This window comes from Gossypium arboreum, chromosome 10 (genome assembly GCF_025698485.1).
Source record: "Gossypium arboreum isolate Shixiya-1 chromosome 10, ASM2569848v2, whole genome shotgun sequence".
Classification (NCBI taxonomy): Eukaryota; Viridiplantae; Streptophyta; class Magnoliopsida; order Malvales; family Malvaceae; genus Gossypium; species Gossypium arboreum.
Window position 1 is genome coordinate 53,067,569 of NC_069079.1, and position 24,499 is coordinate 53,092,067.

Consider the following 24,499-nt stretch of genomic DNA (forward strand, 5'->3'; position numbering starts at 1 on the left):
CATTAGAAACAAACGACACCAGCATTAAATCCCTGTACAGAGAGATATTCAAGTTATACCGCGCGAAGGTCAGAGCAGTCGATCCCTGTAACATGGGTGACTTTAACTAATAAACTGTACCAATTGGCCCGACAAAAAATTCTAGAAATAAATCCATGGATGGATATATGAGTCTAAATTCAGGGAAAATTTACGAAACCAGTTTCCGAGTTTTGAAACTCGAGATATGATTTTTAAGGCAACAGTGACGCAGTTTTTCCAGCCTGACTGGAAATGTCCAATGGATGGGCAAAACAAGTGAACTTGGCTTGCTAACCCCTCGTGTCCGACACCGGCGATGGTCTCGGGTTCGGGGTGTTACATTCAGACCGTATTTGGATCGGTTTGTAGTCGTGTTTATCGATGATATTTTGGTTTATTCGAGAAATGAAACCGATCATGCCGAACACACAGGATTAGTGTTGCAAATTTTACGGGATAGCGGTTATATGCTAAGTTCATGAAGTGTGAGTTCGGTTAGAGAGGTTAGCTTTTTGGGTCATGCGGTATCCGCATCGGGTATTCGAGTTGACCCGAGCAAAATTTCAGCCATACTTAACTGGAAGCCTCCGAGAAATATTACTGAGGTTCGGAGCTTTTTGGGACTTGCCGATTACTACCGACGGTTTGTGAAAGGTTTCTTGATGATAGCCACACCATTGACGAAACTACTTCAGAAAGATGTTAAGTTCGAATGGACGGAAAAATGTCAGAAAAGTTTTGATCAACTGAAAACTTATTTGACTGAATCCCCAATTCTAGTGCAACCCGAATCAGGCAAAGAGTTTGTCATTTATAGTGATGCCTCCCTACTTGGGTTGGGTTGCGTACTGATGCAAGAAGGTCGAGTTGTGGCCTATGCGTCGAGACAATTAAAGCCACATGAGAAAAATTATCCGACCCATGATCTCGAATTAGCTGCCATCGTATTCGCTTTGAAAATATGGCGACATTACTTATTTGGTGAGAAGTGCCATGTATTTTCGGATCACAAAAGTCTCAAATATTTGATGACTCAAAGAGACTTAAATCTGCGACAAAGACGTTGGCTCGAGTTGTTAAAAGATTATGAGCTTGTCATTGACTATCACCCGGGAAAGACTAATGTGGTTGCGGATGCCTTAAGTTGTAAATCACTGTTTGCTTTACGAGCGATGAATGTACACTTGTCTGTTCTATCCGACAATGTGTTAGTGGCAGAATTAAAGGCCAAACCATTGTTGATTCATCAAATTCGTGAAGCTCAGAAAGTCGATGATGAATTGGTTGCAAAACGGGCTGAATGTGTTCCGAATATGGAATCAGAGTTTCAAATTGATGATGACGATTGTTTGAGGTTTAGAAGTCGATTGTGTGTTCCAAGAGATTCAGAACTCATTTCGATGATTCTGAACGAAGCTCATTGTAGCCGAATGTCAATTCACCCGGGGAGTACGAAAATGTACAACGATCTGAGACGTCAGTTTTGGTGGCATGGTATGAAACGAGACATTTCCGATTTTGTCTCGAAGTGCTTAGTATGTCAGCAAGTGAAGGCGGAACATCAAGTGGCTACTGGTTTACTTCAGCCGATCATGATACTTGAATGGAAATGGGATAGAGTCACGATGGATTTTGTGTCTGGGTTGCCATTGTCGACAAGTAAGAAAGATGTGATTTGGGTTGTTGTTGATAGACTGAATAAGTCGGCTCATTTTATCCCCGTACGTACGGATTTTTCATTGGATAAACTAGCTGAATTGTATGTTTCTCAGATTGTGAGATTACACGGGGTACCGATTTCTATTGTGTTGGTTAGAGATCCGAGATTCACCTCGCGATTTTGGAAGAAATTGCAAGAAGCTTTGGGTACCAAGCTGCATTTTAGCACTGCTTTTCATCCACAAACCGATGGTCAATCCGAGCGGATAACCCAGATACTTGAGGATATGTTGAGATGTTGCATCCTCGAGTTTAGTGGTTCATGGGAGCGGTATTTACCTTTGATTGAATTCGCTTACAACAATAGTTTTCAATCAAGTATTAAGATGGTACCTTACGAGGCTTTGTACGGGTGTAAATGCCGTACGCCATTGTTTTGGACCGAGCTCGGTGAAAGTAAAATTTTCGGAGTGGATTTGATTAAAGATGCAGAACAGAAAGTAAAAATAATTCGTGAAAGTCTGAAGGCAGCATCAGATCATCAGAAGTCGTATGCGGATTTAAAACGAAGAGATATTGAGTATCAGGTGGGAGACAAAGTGTTTCTTAAGGTCTCACCTTGGAAAAAGATACTCAGATTTGGCCGTAAGGGCAAACTAAGTCCGAGGTTCATCGGGCCATATGAAATATCCGAACGAGTCGGTCCAGTTATGTATCGATTGATTTTGCCCCCTGAACTTGAAAAGATTCACGACGTCTTTCATGTTTCGATGCTTCGACTTTATAGATCTGATCCATCGCACATAATTAGTCCATCGAGGTTGAAATTCAAGCCAATATGAGTTATGAAGAAGAACTGATTCGTATCCTAGCTCGTGAAGTGAAAGAGTTACTGAAACAAAAGGTTCCTTTAGTAAAAGTGTTATGGCTCAAACACGGATGGAAGGAGCTACTTGGGAACACGAGAACTCTATGAAAGAGCGATACCCAAACCTATTTACGGTAAGATTTTCTGGGACGAAAATTTCTTAAGTGGGGAGAGTTGTGATGCCCTAAAGTGACCCTAGTCGGAAAGCGATTTGGGACCGCTAAACCGAGTCACCAAATTATTTGAATATGATATTTATTGTCTAAAATATGTGATTATGAATGTGTGAAAGTTTTAAGCTTCGATTTACTAAATTACATGTGAAATTAGTCGATAGGACTTATGTGTGACACTTTTGAAATGTGATAGGTTAATCTATAAGGATCTATTAGTGCATGTAATCAAAGGGTGGACTTGCATGTCAATTTCCCCATTTAATTACTAGTGGCCGCCATGACAAAGGGTGATGGGCAAAACATGTCATAAAACATGTTGTGATAATGGTTTATGTTAGAAAAAAATAAAATCAGGAGTATGGGCAATAAAATAATAATGGGAAGGTAAATGATGATGAAAAAAAGGAAAAGAAAGAAAAAAAAAAGCTCTCATGTTGTTCTTGGCCGAATAGAAGAAAGAAAAAGAAAAAAAAAATGAGAAAAGCTCTCATGTTGTTCTTGGTCGAATAGAAGAAAGAAAAAGAAGGAAAAAGAGCTTTGAGGAAATCGGCTATGGTGGTTTGATAGACTAAGGTATGTTTGATGATGTTCCATGAGATGCATGCATGTTTTAGTTGTTAGCTTGAGTTCTACCTAGCCCATGGTCTAAATCTTGCTATGTGATGGAGATGACACTCGACCATGGATGTATCATTCTTGCTTGGTGTTGATGTTGTGTTGATGAGATATCAAGTTATTTTTGTGACCCAAGTTGAGATTTGGATTTTGGAATGAGTAAGGTTTTCGGCTATGGTAATTATAAGGGTGATGGATGTTGTTTCATGCTAAATCTAGATGAACAATGTTAGTGCTTATATCTCGATATTTATGAGTTTCTTTCTTAGTTTTACCTCAAACCCATGAAGTATTCTCAATTGGTGTTGTTAGAGGTTTCGGTCATGAGATTATAAGCTTGTTAGTTTTGATGGTGAAAGTTATGCCTTGTAAGGGTAAATGGTTCAAAGGAACATTCGGCCATGATGTAAAAATTATGGTGGAGTGATGTTAAATGCTTTGAATATTGAATATATATATATTGCTATAAGTTGAATTTAAGGTTTGCTAAATTGTCTTTGTCATAGCCGAATGTGTGTATAGTTAAAGAGAATTTGTTTAAGTGCTTAGTTAATTGATATTGAGTTAATGATATGTGTATTCGGTCATAAAGTTGCACATGAGGAAATGTTAGATTAATGGTATTAAATTGCTTAATGTGATTAAAAATGCGTATGACCATTTTGTATTTGAGCTAAAGGTGGCCATATGACCTATCAAATTCATTGTCATATTCGGCCATAAGCTAGCATAATGAGACTTTAATAAGCTAAATTTGTTTGAATTATGTGACATCCCTAATTTGACCCTAGTCGAAAAGTGGTTTCGGGACCACTAAACCGAGTCTTATAAGTAATTAAAAGTTATATTCTATGTTTATGATGTTAGTAAATGCATGTGTGAAAGTTTCATGCATTAATTTGATCATTTCTATGTGAATTTATTAAAATGGACTTGTATGAAACATTGTTGAAAGGTGATAGGCTAATCTTACAATGGTCTAATAGTACATGCATGCAAAAGAGTGGTTTTGCATGTCAATTTGCCAAAAAAGGGAAGAGTGGCGGCCATGACAAGAATATGGGCAAGGGAACATGTTTCCAACATGTTTAGTTAGTGGATTATGTACAAAAAATAAAGAAATGAAAAAAATGAGCATGGATGCCCCCCTTTTGTTGCCGTGAGTAGAGGAAAAGAAAGGAAAAATTTGTTCATCCATTCTCAAATCTTGGCTGAAAATACTAAGGGAAAAAGGAAGGATTTTTGCTTCATGCTTGGTTTAGAAGAGAACTAGAAGGAGATTTGGTCATACTTGTGTCAAGATTAAGGTATGTTTGAGGTTGTGTCATGAGATTCATGCATGTTTTAGTTGCTAACTTGATGTTCATGTTAGCCCATGGTTCAAATCCTTGTTATGCCATGGAAATGGTATTTGGCCAAGGTTGATATTGTGTTAAAGCCATTGCATGCTAAATGTGAAGCTTGTTGATGATACATGTAATGATGGATTGACTACTCTTGAAATTTCTTTTAGCATTCTTGAGTAAGACATGGAGTTTTCTTTGTTTAACCATGACCAAAAATTGAAAGGGGATGGTGTGGGATGTATTCGCCATGGCATGCTCATAAGTGCGATTTATGCTTGTTGCATGATAGGTAAAAATTTGTGTTTTGATATATGTGTATATGTGTTTGTACATGATGTTACAAATGGATGTGAAAATATATGCTAGATTGGGAAAATTTGATTAAATGTTCATGAGATGAAATTAGGTGATTAAAAGATGTTAGTTGACATTGTACATATATATATATATTCAGCCATTAAAGTGAGTATGTAGGTAATGTTGAATCAAGTTTTGGTGCATATTCGGTTAGGTGTATAATCGACCAAATGGGCGATTAGTAAGAATGGTTGCCGAATATACAAGCATACATATGCATGTGTAGTTGAATTATGAATGTTTAGCAAGATGGTTAAACTAGTGATTTATTGATTAAGCTCAAGGAGTTAAAGAAGGAGAATCAAGCAAGGGAAAGACGAAGGTCATCGAGTAGCCGACTTGGAACTATTTTACCCAACACGAGGTAAGTCATTAACGTATTTGATATTGCTTAAATGATTGTAAAATTTATGCAATTGTGTTTAATGGGATGATATATATATATAAATGAAAATGTATGTGTATGGAGTGATGACATTTGTTGATTGTAAAAGAAATAGTGAAATGTGTAGAAAGTTTGCTTTCGGCACTAAGTGTCTTGGCAATACGTGTGTCGGTGATTTAGATCGGCACTAAGTGTGCGTCTGGAAATATATGGCACTAAGTGTGCAAGCTGGAAAAATACTGACCTTTGGGTGTGCGAGCTCGGAGGGTATGGCACTTGTGTGTGCGGGCTTAAATTACGTGGCACTAAGTGTGCGAAATCGAGTAGTAAGCACTGTGTGTGCGTATTCTATATATATGGAGGTGTGTCTCCATTGAATTGAGTATGGACAGCGGATCGGGTAAGTACCTCGAGCTCATGACTAATAGAGAATACGTTCATGCTTGGGGTTGAATTTGGTAAGCCTTAAATCTATGTGATGATTGAAATTGTATGGTTGTGCTGGAAAATGAGTTAATGTGTAAAAATACTTGATTATCTTGTTGTGTAGAATATGAAATGTGGATGTATGAATTGGTGCAGATTGGACCGAAAGGTCCGAGGTATTATGGTATAGATTCGATATGGACGAGTACCTAGCCTCATTTGTTGTACATGTAGTAGTAACTTTATCGGTGGATTGATGAATGCTTATGACTTACTGAGTTGTAAACTCACTCGGTGTTTTCTTGTCACCCATTTTAGGTCTCTTGGACTCGTATTGTTGCGTGCTCGAACCGTCGTTGAAGTCATCACACCGCTGAAATCGTGTGGTATTGTTTTTGTTGTTGAAGAACATTTGGCATGTACAGGCTATTATATTTTGTCGAATTGTGGGTTGTAAACTTTAAGCCATGTGAAAATGGCCTATGTGGTCGCCGAGTGGGATGCTAGAACCTATAGCCACGAGTCTTAGAAACTCAAATTTTGATAAGGTGGCCATAATTTGTGTCATGTATGATGGATGATTAAGGCCAAGGAAAAATTCATGAAATTGGCATAGTCTACTGCAGTAACTGTTGCGGACAGCAGCAGTGAGATGAGATTGAAAATCACTAAAAATAGTAGAAGTAGAATTAAATAGTGAGTAAATTATGGAACTGAACCTTGATGAATCTATTTTATATGGACGAAACGAAACGACCATATGAGCAGTATACTGAGAAATATTAAAGTTCTCGTGAGACAGGGCCAGAACGGTTTCTGGGTCCCCTGTCGCGACTTTGAAAATTTACCATAAATTATCCAGAAAGAATTAGGAGTCATGCCTTATATGTACAGATTCCATTTTGAGTCTAGTTTCATTAGAAACAAACGGTACCAGTATTAAAGCCCTGTACAGAGAGATATTCAAGTTGTAACGCGCGAAGGTCAGAGCAGTCGATCCCTGTAACATGGGTGACTTTAACTAATAAACTGTACCTATTGGCCCAACCAAAATTCTAAAATAAATCCATGGATGGGTATATGAGTCTAAATTCAGGAAAATTTACGAAACCAGTTTCCGAGTTTTGAAACTCGAGATATGATTTTAAAGGCGACGGTGACGCAGTTTTCCAGCCTGTCCAGAAATGCCAAATTGGTCGGTACTTTAAGAGGATTTGTCTCGTTAACCCTCGTGTCCGACACGGCGATGGTCTCGGGTTTGGGGTGTTACAATTTAATTGGTATCAGAGCTATGGTTTAGTCGATTCTAGGACTACCATAGCGCGTGTGAGTCTAGCTATACATGCCAAATTGTTAGTGCTTAAAATGTGATGACTTCGACGGTTGAAATTTTTGTTTTGATTAGTAAATGGAACCCGGTAGAGAGACCCTTGGCGGATGACGTTGAAAGTGTAGCGGCTGCTCCGCGCAAGGGACACCGCCTGTTGAGCCTCAGTCATCCGCGAATAATCAAAATGAAGGCGAAACAAGCCTTCTTCATCGTGATGAATGAGTGGGTCGCGCAATATGCGAACCAACCCGCTGTCCAACCATTCCAATTTAAATACTCCACCCCAAGAGCCCGCAATGCCTCCGGTTATTGATCCTGTGAGGCTGAGTAAACCACCGTGGACTTGATTAGGAAGCGCGGGGCGAGGAGTTCAAGGCCATAGTTACCGATGATGCCGAAAAGGCCGAGTTCGCTCGATAACACCATTAGAGTGTTAGATGAACTGTCATGCACACCGATGAATGTCTTAAATGTGCTATATCCTTGTTGCGAGACTCGACTTACTATTGGTGGAGGACTTTAATTTCCATAGTCCCAAATGAACGAGTTACTTGAGATTTCTTTCAATCCAATTTCAAAGAAATACATTAGTCAACAGTTCATCGATCGAAGCGTAAGGAATTTTTGGAACTTAAGCAAGGCGGGATGATCAGATGTCGAATACTGAACATGAGTTCGTAAGACTTAGTCGGTATGCTCGGGAGTGTGTGGCTGATGAGGTTGCGATGTACAAAAGATTTGAAGAAGGATTGAATGAAGAGTTAAAGTTACTAGTGGGAATTTTGGAGATAAAGGAGTTCGTGACACTAGTCGAACGAGCCTGCAAGGCGGAAGAACTTGGGAAGGAGAAGAAGAAGGCTGAATTTGAAGCAAGAGATTACCGTAAAAGATCGATTTAGTAAAGCTCCGTTCTCGGCTGTAAAGAGGTTCGGGGAGGACACTAGTAAGTCGAGGACGATGCATGGAATTTCCATTAGAGCCCGACCATTGACGGACTCTTGAGCTACTTGAGAGCTAGTGTGGGCAATAATCGTCAAGAGAGACCGAATGCCCCCAATGTGGAAGACGACACCTAGGTGAATGTTGGGGTAAGTCATTAATAGGGCTCATATGGATGCGGTTCAAGGACCACTTCATTAGAGATTGCACGAGCTAGATGAGAGGAATAAGACGCAAGGTGCAAGACCTAGTGGAACGACGGTGGAGGTAGGCCCCGAGAATCTTTGGAGGTAGGGGTGGTAATCGAGAGGAGCCTCTAATACGGCCGTCCGATCCGAGACCCGTGTGCTCTGCTAGAGCATATGCCATCCGCGCACGAGAGGAGGCATCCTCCCCGACGTTATCATTTGGTACTTTTACTCTCTTTGATACTATTGTGATTGCATTGATTGACCCCGCTCTACTCACTCATATGTATGTGAAACCTTAGCATCCAAAGAAGACTCTACCGTTGAGTCTCTTCGAGTTCGTAATTCGAGTGTCAAACCCTTTGGGTCAATACGTGCTTGTTGATAAAGTGTGCAAGAGATGCCCCTAATAATTCGAGAATCTGTTTTCCTACCGATCGATGCTTCTACCATTTCATGAATTGATGTTATTCTTGGTATGGATTGGTGACCAGTACATGATGCAATGGTGGATCGCAAAGGAAAACCATTGATTTGAGGAGTGCAAATAATGAGGTAGTCCGAGTCGAGTCTCTCGATTTAAAAGGAGCGCCAATGATAATATCTTCTATGACCGCCGGAGGTATGTGAAAAAGGGTGTGAAACATACCTTGTGTATGTGTTTGGAAGTAAAGAGACGGAAAGGAAACTCGAATCGGTACCAGTGGTTTGTGAGTATTCGGATGTTTTTCCGAGGAGTTACCGGATTGCCACCGGTTCGAGAAGTGGAATTCGCATCGAAGTTGTACCGGGTACTACGCCGATTTCAATAGCCCGTGTCGTATGGCATTAACGGAATTAAAGGAATTGAAGGTTCAATTGCAAGAATTGACGGATAGAGGTTTCGCTCGACCGAGTTTTTCTCCATGGGGCGCTTTGTATTGTTTGTGAAGAAGAAGGACGGAACCATGAGGTTGTGCATCGACTATCGTCAACTCAATAAAGTGACGATAAAGAATAAATATCCATTGCCACGAATTGATGATTTGTTTGATCAATTAAAGGGAGCCTCGGTGTTTTCAAAGATAGATTTGAGGTCGGGTACTATCGGTTGAGGGTCCGAGAATCGGACATACCCAAACCGCTTTTAGAATGAGGTACGGTCACTACGAATTCTTGGTGATGCCGTTTGGGCTCACTAATGCCCTCAAGGTGTTTATGGATTTAATGAATAGAATTTTCAGGCCATACTTGGATCGGTTCGTAGTTGTATTTATCGATGACATTTTGGTCTATTCGAGAGATGAAATCGAACATCTTTGAACACCGAGGCTAGTGTTGCAAATCTTACAAGATAAGCGAGTTATACGCAAAGTTCAAGAATGTGAATTTTGGTTGAAAGAGGTTAGCTTTTTGGGGCACGTGGTGTCCGCATCGGTGTCGTGGTGGACCCGAACAAAATTACGCCATAGTCGATTGGAAACCACCAAGGAATGTTACCGGTTAGGAGCTTTTGGGGCTTGCGGTTATTACCGACGATTTGTAAAGGTTTCTCGACGATAGCCACGCCAATGACGGCTTACTCCAAAAGGATGTTAAGTTCGAATGGACGGAGAAATGTCGAAAAGTTTCGATCAATGAAAGCTTATTTGATGAAGCCCCAATTCTAGTGCAACCCGAATCGGGCAAAGAGTTTGTCATTTATAGTGACGCATCCCTACTTGGGTTGGGTTGCGTATTGATGCAAGAAGGGCGAGTTGTGGCCTATCGTCGAGGCAATTAAAGCCACATGAGAAAAATTATCCGACCCATGATCTCGAATTGGTCGCCATCGTATTCGCCTTTAAGATATGGCGACATTACTTATTTGGTGAGAAGTGCCATGTGTATTCGGATCACAAAAGTCTCAAATATTTGATGACCCAAAGAGACTTAAATCTGCGACAAAGGCGATGGCTCGAGTTGTTAAAAGATTATGAGCTCGTCATTGATTATCACCCGGGAAGGGCTAATGTGGTTCGGATGCCTTAAGCCGAAATCACCGTTTGCTTTTGACGATGAATGTACACTTGTCTATCCTACCCGACAATGTGTTAGTAGCTGAATTGAAAGCCAAACCATTATTGATACGTCAAATTCGTGAAGCTCAGAAAGTCGACGATGAGTTGGTTGCAAAACGGGATGAGTGTGTTCCGAACAAGGACTCAGAATTTCAAATCGATGATGACGATTGTTTGAGGTTCAGAAGTCGTCTGTGTGTTCCAAAGAATTCGGAACCTATTCCAATAATTTTGAACGAAGCCCATTGTAACCGAATGGCAATCCACCCGGGGAGTACGAAGATGTACAACGATTTGAAACGTCGATTTTGGTGGCATGGTATGAAACGAGACATCTCTGATTTTGTTTCGAGATGTTTAATATGTCAACAAGTGAAAGCGGAACATCAAGTGCCTTCAGGATTACTTCAGCCGATCACGATACCCGAGTGGAAATGGGATCGAGTCACAATGGACTTTGTATCCGGATTGCCATTGTCAGTGAGTAAGAAGGATGCGATTTGGGTCGTTGTCGATAGACTGACTAAGTCGGCTCACTTTATCCCCGTACGTACGGATTTTTCAATGGACAAACTAGCCGAATTGTACGTTTCTCAGATTGTGAGATTACACGGGGTGCCTATTTCCATCGTGTCGGATAGAGATCCGAGATTTACCTCGCGATTTTGGAAGAAGTTGCAAGAAGCTTTGGGTACCAAGTTGCATTTCAGACCGCCTTTCACCCCCAAACCGATGGTCAATCCGAACGGATAATTCAAATACTCGAGGATATGTTGAGATGTTGTATCCTTGAGTTTAGTGGTTCATGGAACAGATCGCCTTTGATTGAATTCGCACAACAATAGCTTTCAATCAAGTATTAAGATGGCGCCTTACGAGGCTTTATACGATCGTAAATGCCGTACCCCATTATTCGGACTGAACTTAGTGAAGGTAAATTCTTGAGGTTGATTTGGTTAAGGATGCCGAGCAAAGAGTTCGAGTAATTCGTGAAAGTTTGAAAGTCGCTTGGATCGCCAAAAGTCGTATCGGATTTGAAAAGAAAAGATATTGAATATCGTGTTGGAGACAAGGTCTTTCTCAAAGTTTCACCTTGGAAGAAGGTGCTTAGATTTGGCCGTAAGGGAAAATTGAGTCCGAGGTTCATCGGTCCGTATGAAGTATCCGAACGAGTTGGACCAAGAGCGTCATCGATTAATTTTACCCCGAGCTTGAAAGGATCCTAACGTTTTCCATGTCTCGATGCTTGACGATATAGGTCGATCCATCGCGCGTAATCGCTCCGTCGAGATTGAGATTCACCTAATTTGAGCTATGAAGAGGAACCGGTTCGCATTACGATGCGTGAAGTAAAAGAGTTGCGCAATAAGAAAATCCCATTAGTGAAGGTGTTGTGGCATAAACACGGAATTGAAGAAGCCACTTGGGAACTCGAGGACTCTATGAAAGAGCGATACCCAAACCTATTTACCGTAAGATTTTCGGGGACGAAAATTTCGTAAGTGGGGAGAGTTGTGACATCCCTAATTTGACCCTAGTCGGAAAGTGGTTTCGGGACCACTAAACCGAGTCTTATAAGTAATTAAAAGTTATATTCTATGTTTATGATGTTAGTAAATGCATGTGTGAAAGTTTCATGCATTAATTTGATCATTTCTATGTGAATTTATTAAAATGGACTTGTATGAAACATTGTTGAAAGGTGATAGGCTAATCTTACAATGGTCTAATAGTACATGCATGCAAAAGAGTGGTTTTGCATGTCAATTTGCCCAAAAAAGGGAAGAGTGGCGGCCATGACAAGAATATGGGCAAGGGAACATGTTTCCAACATGTTTAGTTAGTGGATTATGTAGAAAAAATAAAGAAATGAAAAAAAATGAGCATGGATGCCCCCCTTTGTTGCCGTGAGTAGAGGAAAAGAAAGGAAAAATTTGTTCATCCATTCTCAAATCTTGGCTGAAAATACTAAGGGAAAAAGGAAGGATTTTTGCTTCATGCTTGGTTTAGAAGAGAACTAGAAGGAGATTTGGTCATACTTGTGTCAAGATTAAGGTATGTTTGAGGTTGTGTCATGAGATTCATGCATGTTTTAGTTGCTAACTTGATGTTCATGTTAGCCCATGGTTCAAATCCTTGTTATGCCATGGAAATGGTATTTGGCCAAGGTTGATATTGTGTTAAAGCCATTGCATGCTAAATGTGAAGCTTGTTGATGATACATGTAATGATGGATTGACTACTCTTGAAATTTCTTTTAGCATTCTTGAGTAAGACATGGAGTTTTCTTTGTTTAACCATGACCAAAAATTGAAAGGGGATGGTGTGGGATGTATTCGGCCATGGCATGCTCATAAGTGCGATTTATGCTTGTTGCATGATAGGTAAAATTTGTGTTTTGATATATGTGTATATGTGTTTGTACATGATGTTACAAATGGATGTGAAAATATATGCTAGATTGGGAAAATTTGATTAAATGTTCATGAGATGAAATTAGGTGATTAAAAGATGTTAGTTGACATTGTACATATATATATATATTCGCCATTAAAGTGAGTATGTAGGTAATGTTGAATCAAGTTTTTGGTGCATATTCGGTTAGGCGATAATCGACCAAATGGGCGATTAGTAAGAATGGTTGCCGAATATACAAGCATACATATGCATGTGTAGTTGAATTATGAATGTTTAGCAAGATGGTTAAACTAGTGATTTATTGATTAAGCTCAAGGAGTTAAAGAAGGAGAATCAAGCAAGGGAAAGACGAAGGTCATCGAGTAGCCGACTTGGAACTATTTTACCCAACACGAGGTAAGTCATTAAGCACGTATTTGATATTGCTTAAATGATTGTAAAATTTATGCAATTGTGTTTAATGGGATGATATATATATATATATAAATGAAAATGTATGTGTATGGAGTGATGACATTTGTTGAATGTAAAAGAAATAGTGAAATGTGTAGAAAGTTTGCTTTCGGCACTAAGTGTCTTGGGCAATACGTGTGTACGGTGATTTAGATCGGCACTAAGTGTGCGTGTTGGAAATATATGGCACTAAGTGTGCAAGCTGGAAAAATACTGACCTTGGGTGTGCGAGCTCGGAGGGTATGGCAATCGTGTGTGCGGGCTTAAATTACGTGGCACTAAGTGTGCGAAATCGAGTAGTAAGCACTGTGTGCGTACTCTATATATATGGAGGTGTGTCTCCATTGAATTGAGTATGGACAGCGGATCGGTAAGTACCTCGAGCTCATGACGAATAGAGAATACGTTCATGCTTGGGGTTGAATTTGGTAAGCCTTAAATCTATGTGATGATTGAAATTGTATGGCTGTGCTGGAAAATGAGTTAATGTGTAAAAATGCTTGATTATCTTGTTGTGTAGAATATGAAATGTGGATGTATGAATTGGTACGAGATTGGACCGAAGGTCCGAGGTATTATGGTATAGATTCGATATGGAATAGTACCTAGCCTCATTTGTTGTACATGTAGTAGTAACTTTATCGGTGGATTGATGAATGCTTATGACTTACTGAGTTGTAAACTCACTCGGTGTTTTCTTGTCACCCATTTTAGGTCTCTTGGACTCGTATTGTTGCGTGCTTTCGGAACCGTCGTTGAAGTCATCACACGGCTGAAATCGTGTGGTATTGTTTTTGTTGTTGAAGAACATTTGGCATGTATAGGCTATTATATTTTGTCGAATTGTGGGTTGTAAACTTTAAGCCATGTGAAAATGGCCTATGTGGTCGTCGAGTGGGATGCTAGAACCTATAGCCACGAGTCTTAGAAACTCAAATTTTGATAAGGTGGCCATAATTTGTGTCATGTATGATGGATGATTAAGGCCAAGGAAAAATTCATGAAATTGGCATAGTCTACTGCAGTAACTGTTGCGGACAGCAGCAGTGAGATGAGATTGAAAAATAACTAAAAATAGTAGAAGTAGAATTAAATAGTGAGTAAATTATGGAACTGAACCTTGATGAATCTATTTTTATATGGACGAAACGAAACGACCATATGAGCAGTATACTGAGAAATATTAAAGTTCTCGTGAGACAGGGCCAGAACGGTTTCTGGGTCCCCTGTCGCGACTTTGAAAATTTACCATAAATTATCCAGAAATAATTAAGAGTCATGCCTTATATGTACAGATTCCATTTTGAGTCTAGTTTCATTAGAAACAAACGGCACCAGTATTAAAGCCCTGTACAGAGAGATATTCAAGTTGTAACGCGCGAAGGTCAGAGCAGTCGATCCCTGTAACATGGGTGACTTTAACTAATAAACTGTACCTATTGGCCCAACCAAAAATTCTAAAAATAAATCCATGGATGGGTATATGAGTCTAAATTCAGGGAAAATTTACGAAACCAGTTTCCGAGATTTGAAACTCGAGATATGATTTTTAAGGCGACGGTGACGCAGTTTTCCAGCCTGTCCAGAAATGCCAAATTGGTCGGTACTTTAAGAGGATTTGTCTCGGTAACCCCTCGTGTCCGACACCGGCGATGGTCTCGGGTTTGGGGTGTTACAAATTAGCTCAAGAGCTTAGAGGACCAAAGTTGGATAAGGGAAAGGAAAAAGTGATCGAATAGCCGTCGAAATCGTGCGACAACATCCGAGGTAAGTTTTCGAGCAATGAGACTTAGTTTATGATTTGATTAAGTCATGATGTATGAGCATAACAAATATACGGTGATATGATGATTCTACTTGAATTATATGATGAGTTAATTAGTTTATACGTATGACGGGTAGCCGTATGTGCATAGAGATCGTGTCATAAAGCAAACTAAACCATGCTGTTTGTATGTGGCTAGTGAGCCGAAAATGGGAGTGCTTAATATGTGACTTGTGTTTGAACTCTAATTATGAAAATGAGATATAAATGTGTCATGATTTATTGATATGTGCATGAATATTCGGATGATAACCGGGCTAAGTCCCAAGGCATTTGCGCTAGTGACTAGTTCCGGCTAAGTCCCAAGGCATTTGTGCGAAGCTACTATATCCGGCTAAGTCCCAAGGCATTTGTGCAAGTTATTACATCCGGGCTAAGTCCGAAGGCATTTGTGCGAAGCTACTATATCCGGGCTAAGTCCCAAGGCATTGGTGCGAGTTACTATATCCGGCTATGTCCCAAGGCATTGTGCGAAGTTACTATATCCGGCTATGTCCCAAGGCATTGAGCGAGTAGTTATATCCGGTTAAATCCGAAGGTACTTGGCTTGGGAATGAGCGACCTTGCTGTAATAGTTTCAATTAATATGCTCGTAAAATCCCAGCAATGAGGTATGTCTCGTACATGCATTGATTTAGTTGATCCTTACAAATAGTATTCGTCACCAATAAATGAGCTACCGCCTTTAGCTAAGTTGATCTTTTGTGTATGAATATAAGGGTTGGTAATGTGAAGTAAGTATGATATTGAGAATTTGTGCATATGAAATTATCTGTTTAGCCATATGAATGTTACACTTTAGTTGTGTCAAATTTTATGGCTCGAAACTTACTAAGCATTAAATGCTTACTCCGTTTCTTTGAATCTCTGTTTTATAGATTTTGGTTCGTCAGCTATCGGACTCGAGATTGTCGAAGTCGAAGTGATCCACACTATCAAACCCCCTTTTGGTACACTTTTGGTTGAACTTTGAAATGGCATGTATAGGACTACCCTTTTTTGTTGTGGGTCTTGTACCCTTCGGTTTTGTATAAATTTGGATAGCCATGCGAAAATGGCTTATATATATTTTTGAGCATAATGTTATAATCATTTTGTATGTATATGGTTATTGAGAGGTGTGGATATGCTTGGCAATGATTGGCCATTGGAATGGTTAATCACGATCATACTTTGTGCTATATATGCTAAAGGGTTAGTTGAATCATGGAAACTGTGTAATAGGTAAAGTCTACCCTAAAGGCAGATGCTGACAGCAGCAGTGGTGTGGATTTGAAAAATAACTAAAAATAGTAGGAATAGATTTAAATAGTGAATAAATTATGTAATCGAACCTTGATGAATCTACTTTCATATGGAAGAAACGAAACGATCATATGAGTCATATGTTAAGATATATTTAAGTTTTCGTGAAACAGGGCCAGAACGGTTTCTGGATTCCCTGTTCCGAATTTGGAAATTCATTATAAATTAACCAGAGATAATTAGAAGTCATTCCATATATGTATAGATTCCCTTCCGAGTCTAGTTTCTATAGAAACAAATGGCATCAGTATTGAATCCCTGTACAGGGAGATATCCAAGTCGTAGTGCGTGAAGGTCACTGTAGTTGAACCCTGAAACAGGGGATACTTTAACTAATAAACTGTACTAATTGACTTGACCAAAAATTCTAGAAAAAAATTTGTAGATGGAAATATGAGTCTAGTTTCAGGAAAAATTTACGGAACTGGTTTTCGAGTTTTGGAACTCGAGATATGATTTTTAAGGTGACAGTGACGCAGTTAGCCAGCTCGTCTGGAAATTTAAAATGGACTGTGCAAATAAGTGATTTAAGTCTGCAAACCCCTCGTGTCCGACTCCGGCAACGGTCTTGGGTACGGGGTGTTACAATTCCACTGAATTGGCCCACTGTCTGAAGCATCTGGAACATGACTGGCTTCAACTTGAACTGTTGTGCCTCAATTTTGGGTCTCTTAATACCCTGATTAAGATCATTAAATACTGGTACGACATACTATCGTAGAGCTCTATCCCTATCATCAGCAACAAGGATAGGATTTTGAGCAGGGTTTGCTCCATTTCCTTGATTCAGATTTTTAAAGTTCATTTCTTCAGTCATTCTCTGATTCGCTTGTCTTCTTCGCTCTCGAAAAGTTCGTTCTATCTCAGAATCTACAGGGAGTAGGTCAATAATTTGGTCAATACTCATAAAATCTTGAAGTAATCATAGAAAATTAATTAAGTTAAAAATTAAAGAGAAAAATAAACCAAAATGTAAAACTAACAAATTCACAAATAATAACTTTTTAAAAAAGTCCCCAGAAATGGCGCCAAAAACTTGGAACGATGAAAATGTGCAAGTGTACACAATCGCAACAAGTAATAAAGTGATAAGTAAATGTCAAGTTATCGTACCCACAGGGACTGTGAAAAGAATTATTTATGATGTTATCCAAAACCCTTTGGTGAAGAAAAATATTTTGCTTGAAGTGGGTGATAAAAACTATGTTTTTAAACTAAGTAAAACAAGTAAATAAATCTCAAATACACGATTTCAAAATATGATTTAATCAAGATGATATAATTGTGTTGGATTAATTACATTTTTTTAACTTAGAATTATTAAACTCATGTTTATGTTATTATGAATAAATTCACGGCAACCCAGTAATTTGCTAACTTATGAACATACTTACATACCAAAATCCATTTATCTTTTGACATATCCCTATGTCAATTCAACCGACTAAATAGATTCTAGTAAGCAAACATGTTATTGCACATACATACTCATTAAACTGAACTAATCTCTTGCATATCCCTATGTCAATTCAAACGATTAATTGAACCTAATAAACATATAAAAGACTATGGGGGGTAACAAGGTATCCCTACCTTGAAACAGTTCAATCACAATAATCTTGCGAGTTATGCAAGGTAATAATACCGCCAGATACATTGCTAATTTAACCTTCAGCTACTTTAGAATAATAAGCATGCACTGATTAAGTACTGTATCAATTAATTACAATTGCAATCCGTTTAAATAATTAATTCATTAGCTAACTCACAGTCGTAATGCAAGAATAACTTAGGCATGATTTTACTTAATCAAGCATTTTACCGAGGCAAATAACAACATAAACACAATTTTAACAATTTAAGAAGACGAAATGCAATCAACCCAACACAAATTAAATTCAAGCTAAGCTAATTAAATTAACCATTACAACAACATGAATACTCATAGATATGTTCATCATAACAACAACAAAAATTAAAGAGATAGGGAACAAGAATCAAATCTAGTGGTTTTTCAAGGCTTGACTTGGTTGCTCCGTTCTTCCTTCTTATTGTTCCTCACCGATCATGGCTTCGATGAACACTCAATTGCTGCTCCAAAATGGTTAGAGAACACCCCTTTTCCAAGGGAATAAATCGGCATAAGAGAAAGGGAATTGAAATGGAAAAATGAGAGAAAAAGAATGAGAGAGGAGAGAAGTGTTGTGAAATGAATGAGGAATGAATGAGATGCTTTGAATGATCAGCCAAATGGGCTTTTTATAACTGAGTTTGGCAACTAAAATTTGCTAAAAATAGCAGCCAAAGAGCCACCCCTTTGCCAGCCACCTATGTGCCAAAGTTGATGCTTTCAACTTTGCTAAAAATGGCTCGGGGCAAATCCAAAAATCCACCAATTGTGGAGGGGTTTGAATGCAACTGTGACAAGACTTCAAGGGTTTCTTTGCAAGCTTAATTAATCAACTAATAAGCTGATTTGGGTCAGCATATGGACAGTTTTGGGCTGCCCAATCCTTGGCCGGTTCAGTTCAATTGGTTCTGTAACACCCCGTACCCGAGACCGTTGCCGGAGTCGGACACGAGGGGTTAACGGGCTTAATCCACTTACTTGCACAGTTCATTTTAAAAATTTCCAGACAGCCGGCTAACTGTGTCACTGTTACCTTAAAAATCATATCTTGAGTTCCACAACTTGAAAATCAGTTTCGTGATTTTTCCCTGAAACTAGACTCATATATGCATCTACAAATTTTTTTCTAGAATTTTTTGTCAGGCCAATTAGTACAGTTTATTAGTTAAAGTCCCCCATGTTACAGGGATCGACTACACTGACCCTTGCGCATTACGACTTGGATATCTCCCTGTACAGGGATTCAATACTGATTTTGTTTGTTTCTACAGAAACTAGACTCAAAAAGGAATCTGTACATATATGGCATGGCTTCTATTTATATTCAGTCAATTTATAATGAATTTCCAAAGTCGGAACAGGGACTCCAAAAACTGTTCTGGCCCTGTCTCACGAAAACTTAAATATCTCTTAACATACTGTTCATATGATCGTTTCGTTATTTTCCTATGAAAATAGACTCATCAAGGTTCGTTTACATAATTTATTCACTATTTAATTCCATTCCTACTAGTTTTAGTGATTTTTCACATCCACATCACTGCAGCTGTCAGCATCTGTCTTTAAGGTAGGCTTTACCTATTTCATAGTTTCCATGATTCAACTAGCCCTTTAACATAAATAGCACAAAATATGATCATGATTAACCATCCCAATGGCTAATCGTTTCCAAACATTTCCATACCTCTTAATGAACAACATACAATGATTATAATACCATGCCCAAAGTATACTTAAGCCATTTTCGCATGGCTATCCAAATTTACACAAAACCGAAAGGTACATGACCTACAACAAAAGGGTAGTCCTATACAGGCCATTTCAAAGTCCAACCAAAAATATACCAAAAGGAGCTTTGATAGTGTGGGCGACTTCGACTTCAAAAATCCCGAGTCCGATAGCTGAAGAACCAAAATCTATAAAACAGAGAATCAAAGAAACGGAGTAAGCATTTAATGCTTAGTAAGTTTGAGTCATGAATTTAGACACAACCAAAGTATAGTATTTATGGAGCTAAATGATAATTTCATTTGCACAAATTCTCAATATCATACTTACTTCACATTACCAACCCTTATATTCATACACGAAGATCAACTTAGCCAAAGGCCGGTAGCTCATTTATCAACTGAGCGAATACTTATTTGTAAGGGCTCAACTAATTCATAGCACATACTGAAACATACCTCGTTGTTGGGATTTCACAAGCGTATTAACTGAAATTTTACAGCAAGTTCATTCATTCCCGAATCACGTACCTTGAGTTTAACCGGATATAGCTACTGCTCAAATGCCTTGGGACATAGCCCGGTTATAGTAACTCGCACAAATTCCTTCGGGACTTAACCCGGATTTAGTAACTCGCACAAATGCCTTCGGACTTAACCCGGATTTAGTAACTCGCACAAATGCCTTGGATCTTAGTCCGGATATAGTCACTTAGCACAAAGCCTTCGGGACTTAGCCCGACATCATTCAATAACCAAGCACAATTATCAATAAATCATGACACATTCAGTATTTCATTTTCATTAGCAAAACTCAAACACAAGACGCTTATCACACTTGCAATTTTGGCTCAATAGCCACACACAAAGAGCATGACTTTGATTTGCTTAAAACATGATCTAATCAAATCATAATCCAAGTTCCATTACTCGAAAACTTACCTCGGATGTTGTCGAACGGCTTCAACGGCTATTCGATCACTTTTTCCTTTCCCTTATCCAACTGTGGTCCCCTAAGCTCTTGAGCTAATTCAAACAAATTTAACTTATTAAAGTCTTATTTTGCTAGCTTATGGCCGAATATGACAAGGAGTTTGATAGGTCATATGGCCACCTTTTAGCTCAAATACACAATGATCATACACATTTTTAATCACCTCAAGCAATTTAATACAATTCATTCGAACATCAAAAGAGAAGCTCAAGGTACTTAGCCCATATATACATTAGACATTAGAGTCACATATGTACGAAATCATGAATCTAACTCAACACAATAGTCCACACTCTCTTTTAGCCGATTATCTAAGCCAAGAATAGGCATCAATATCCTTGCCTCTAACCAAATGCATGCACACCAATCCACCTCATGTGGCCGAATATGCATGTCTATGTTGAGGCCAATTATATACTTAATACCACACATAAATGGCATACATTTTACTAACTAATGCATTACATATTGTAACTCAATACGCATCAATCATTTACTTCATAACCGAAACATCATCATATGTAAATATATACCTTGAGATAGTATATATGTCATACCAATACATCATGTGCAAACATATATATATATATATATGTGCAAGAGCAGAATCACAAGTTGATTATAACCAAATATAAACATATATCCAAAACACAAATCTTACCTATCATGCAATAAGCATAAATCATGCTTATGGATATACCATGGCCGATACTTCCAACAACACCAAATAAAAATATACTTCATGGATCTAAGGTAGACCCAAGAAAGGAACTCATAATCATCAAGATTTAGCATGAAACACAACCATCACCCTTATTAATCTCCATAGCCGAAAACCTCACTTATTCCAAAATCACAATTTCAACATGGGTTACCAACAATAACTTGATATCTCACTCAAAATCAACTAGGATTTCAAGAACTAGTATCAACTTCCTTACCTTAATATCGACCTAAGATGACCGATTGCTTCACTCCTTTCTTCCCCTCTCAAATCGGCCAAGAAGAACCAAAGAACACAACTTGTTTTCTTTCTTCCTTAGAATTTTCAGCCAAAAGAAGTGAAAATGATGGACACTTTTTTTTTCTTCTTTCCTCAACTCATGGCAATGGGGGAACACTCACACCATTCTTTTTTTTCCCATTTCTTTATTACCCATACTCCTTATTTTATTTTTCCTAACATACACCATTGTCACAACATGTTTTATGACATGTTTTGCCCATCACCCTTGTCATGGCGGCCATTAGCAATTAAAAGGGTGAAATTGACATGCAAGTCCACCCTTTGATTACATGCACTAATAGATCCTTATAAATTTACCTATCACATTTCAAAAGTGTCACACATAAGTCCTATCGACTAATTTCACATGCAATTTACTAAATCGAAGCTTAAAACCTTCACACATTCATAATCACATATTTTAGACAATAGATATCATATTCAAATAATTTGGTGACTCGGTTTAGTGGTCCCAAACCGCTTCGACTAGGGTCACTTTAGGGCTGTCACAACTCTCCCCCACTTAAGAAATTTTTGTCCCCGAAAATCTTACCGGTAAATAGGTTTGGGTATCGCTCTTTCATAGAGTTCTCGGGTTCCCAAGTAGCTTCTTCCATCCCGTGTTTGAGCCATAACACTTTTACTAACGGAACCCTTTTGTTTCGCAACTCCTTCACTTCACGAGCTAGGATACGAATCGGTTCTTCTTCATAACTCATATCGGCTTGAATTTCGACCTCTGGTGGACTAATTATGTGCGATGGATCAGATCTATAGCGTCGAAGCATCGAAACATGAAAGACGTCGTGAATCTTTTCAGGTTCAGGGGGCAAAATCAATCGATACGCAACTGGACTGACTCGTTCAGATATTTCATATGGCCCGATGAACCTCGGACTCAATTTGCCCTTACGCCCAAATCTAAGTATCTTTTTCCAAGGTGAAACTTTAAGAAACACTTTGTCTCCCACCTGATACTCAATGTCTTTTCGTTTCAGATCCGCGTATGACTTCTGGCGATCTGTGGCTGCCTTCAGACTTTCACGGATTACTTTTACTTTCCGTTCAGCATCTTTAATCAAATCAACTCCGAAAATTTTACTTTCACCGAGCTCGGTCCAAAACAATGGCGTACGGCATTTTCGACCGTACAAAACCTCGTAAGGTGCCATCTTAATACTTGACTGAAAACTATTGTTGTAAGCGAATTCAATCAAAGATAAATACCGTTCCCACGAACCACTAAACTCGAGGATGCAACATCTCAACATATCCTCAAGTATCTGAATTATCCACTCGGATTGACCATCTGTTTGTGGATGAAAAGCGGTGCTAAAATGCAGCTTGGTACCCAAAGCTTCTTGCAATTTCTTCCAAAATCGTGAGGTGAATCTCGGATCTCTATCCCACACGATAGAAATAGGTACCCGTGTAATCTCACAACTGAGAAACATACAATTCAACTAATTTATCCATTGAAAATCCGTATGACGGGGATAAAGTGAGCCGACTTAGTCAATCTATCCACAACGACCCAAATCGCATCTTTCTTACTTGCGACAATCGGCACCCAAATACAAAATCCATCGTTACTCGATCCCATTTCCATTCAGGTATCATGATCGGTTGGAGCAAACCCGTAGGCACTTGATGTTCCGCCTTCACTTGCTGACATACTAAGCACTTCGAGACAAAATCGGAAATGTCTCGTTTCATACAATGCCACCAAAACTGACGTCTCAGATCGTTGTACATTTTCGTACTCCCCGGGTGAATCGACATTCGGCTACAATGAGCCTCGTTCAGAATCATCGAAATGAGTTCTGAATTTCTTGGAACACACAAACGACTTCTGAACCTCAAACAATCGTCATTTTCAATTTGAAACTCTGATTCCATATTCGGAACACATTCAGCCCGTTTGGCAACCAATTCATCATCGACATTCTGAGCTTCACAAATTTGATGAATCAATAATGGTTTGGCCTTTAATTCCGCCACTAACACATAGTCGGATAGAATGCATAAGTGTACATTCATCGTCAGAAGGCAAACAGTGATTTATGACTTAAGGCATCCGCAACCACATTAGCCTTTCCCGGGTGATAGTCAATGACAAGCTCATAATCTTTCAACAACTCGAGCCAATGTCTTTGTCGCAGATTCAAGTCTCTTTGAGTCATCAAATATTTGAGACTTTTGTGATCCGAATACACATGGCATTTCTTGCCAAATAAATAATGTCGCCATATTTTCAAAGCAAATACGATGGCAGCTAGTTCGAGATCATGGGTTGGATAATTTTTCTCATGTGGCTTTAATTGTCTCGACGCATAGGCCACAAATCGACCTTCTTGCATCAATATGCAACCTAACCCAAGTAGGGAGGCATCACTATAGATGACAAACTCTTTGCCCGATTCGTCTTTGCACTAAAATTGAGCTTCCACAAATAAGTTTTCAGTTGATCAAAACTTTTCGACATTTTTCCATCCATTCAACTTAACATCTTTTGAAGTAGCTTCGTCATGGGTGTGGCTATCATCGAGAAACCTTTACAAACCGTCGGTAGTAACCGGCAAGTCCCAAAAGCTCGAACCTCGGTAATATTTCTGAGGCTTCCAATTAAGTATGGCTAAAATTTTGCTCGGTCAACTTGAATACCGATGCGGATACCACGTGACCCAAGAAGCTAACCTCTCTAACCGTAACTCACACTTCATCAACTTAGCATATAACCGCTTATCCCATAAAATTTGCAACACTAATCTCAGGTGCTCAAGATGTTCGGT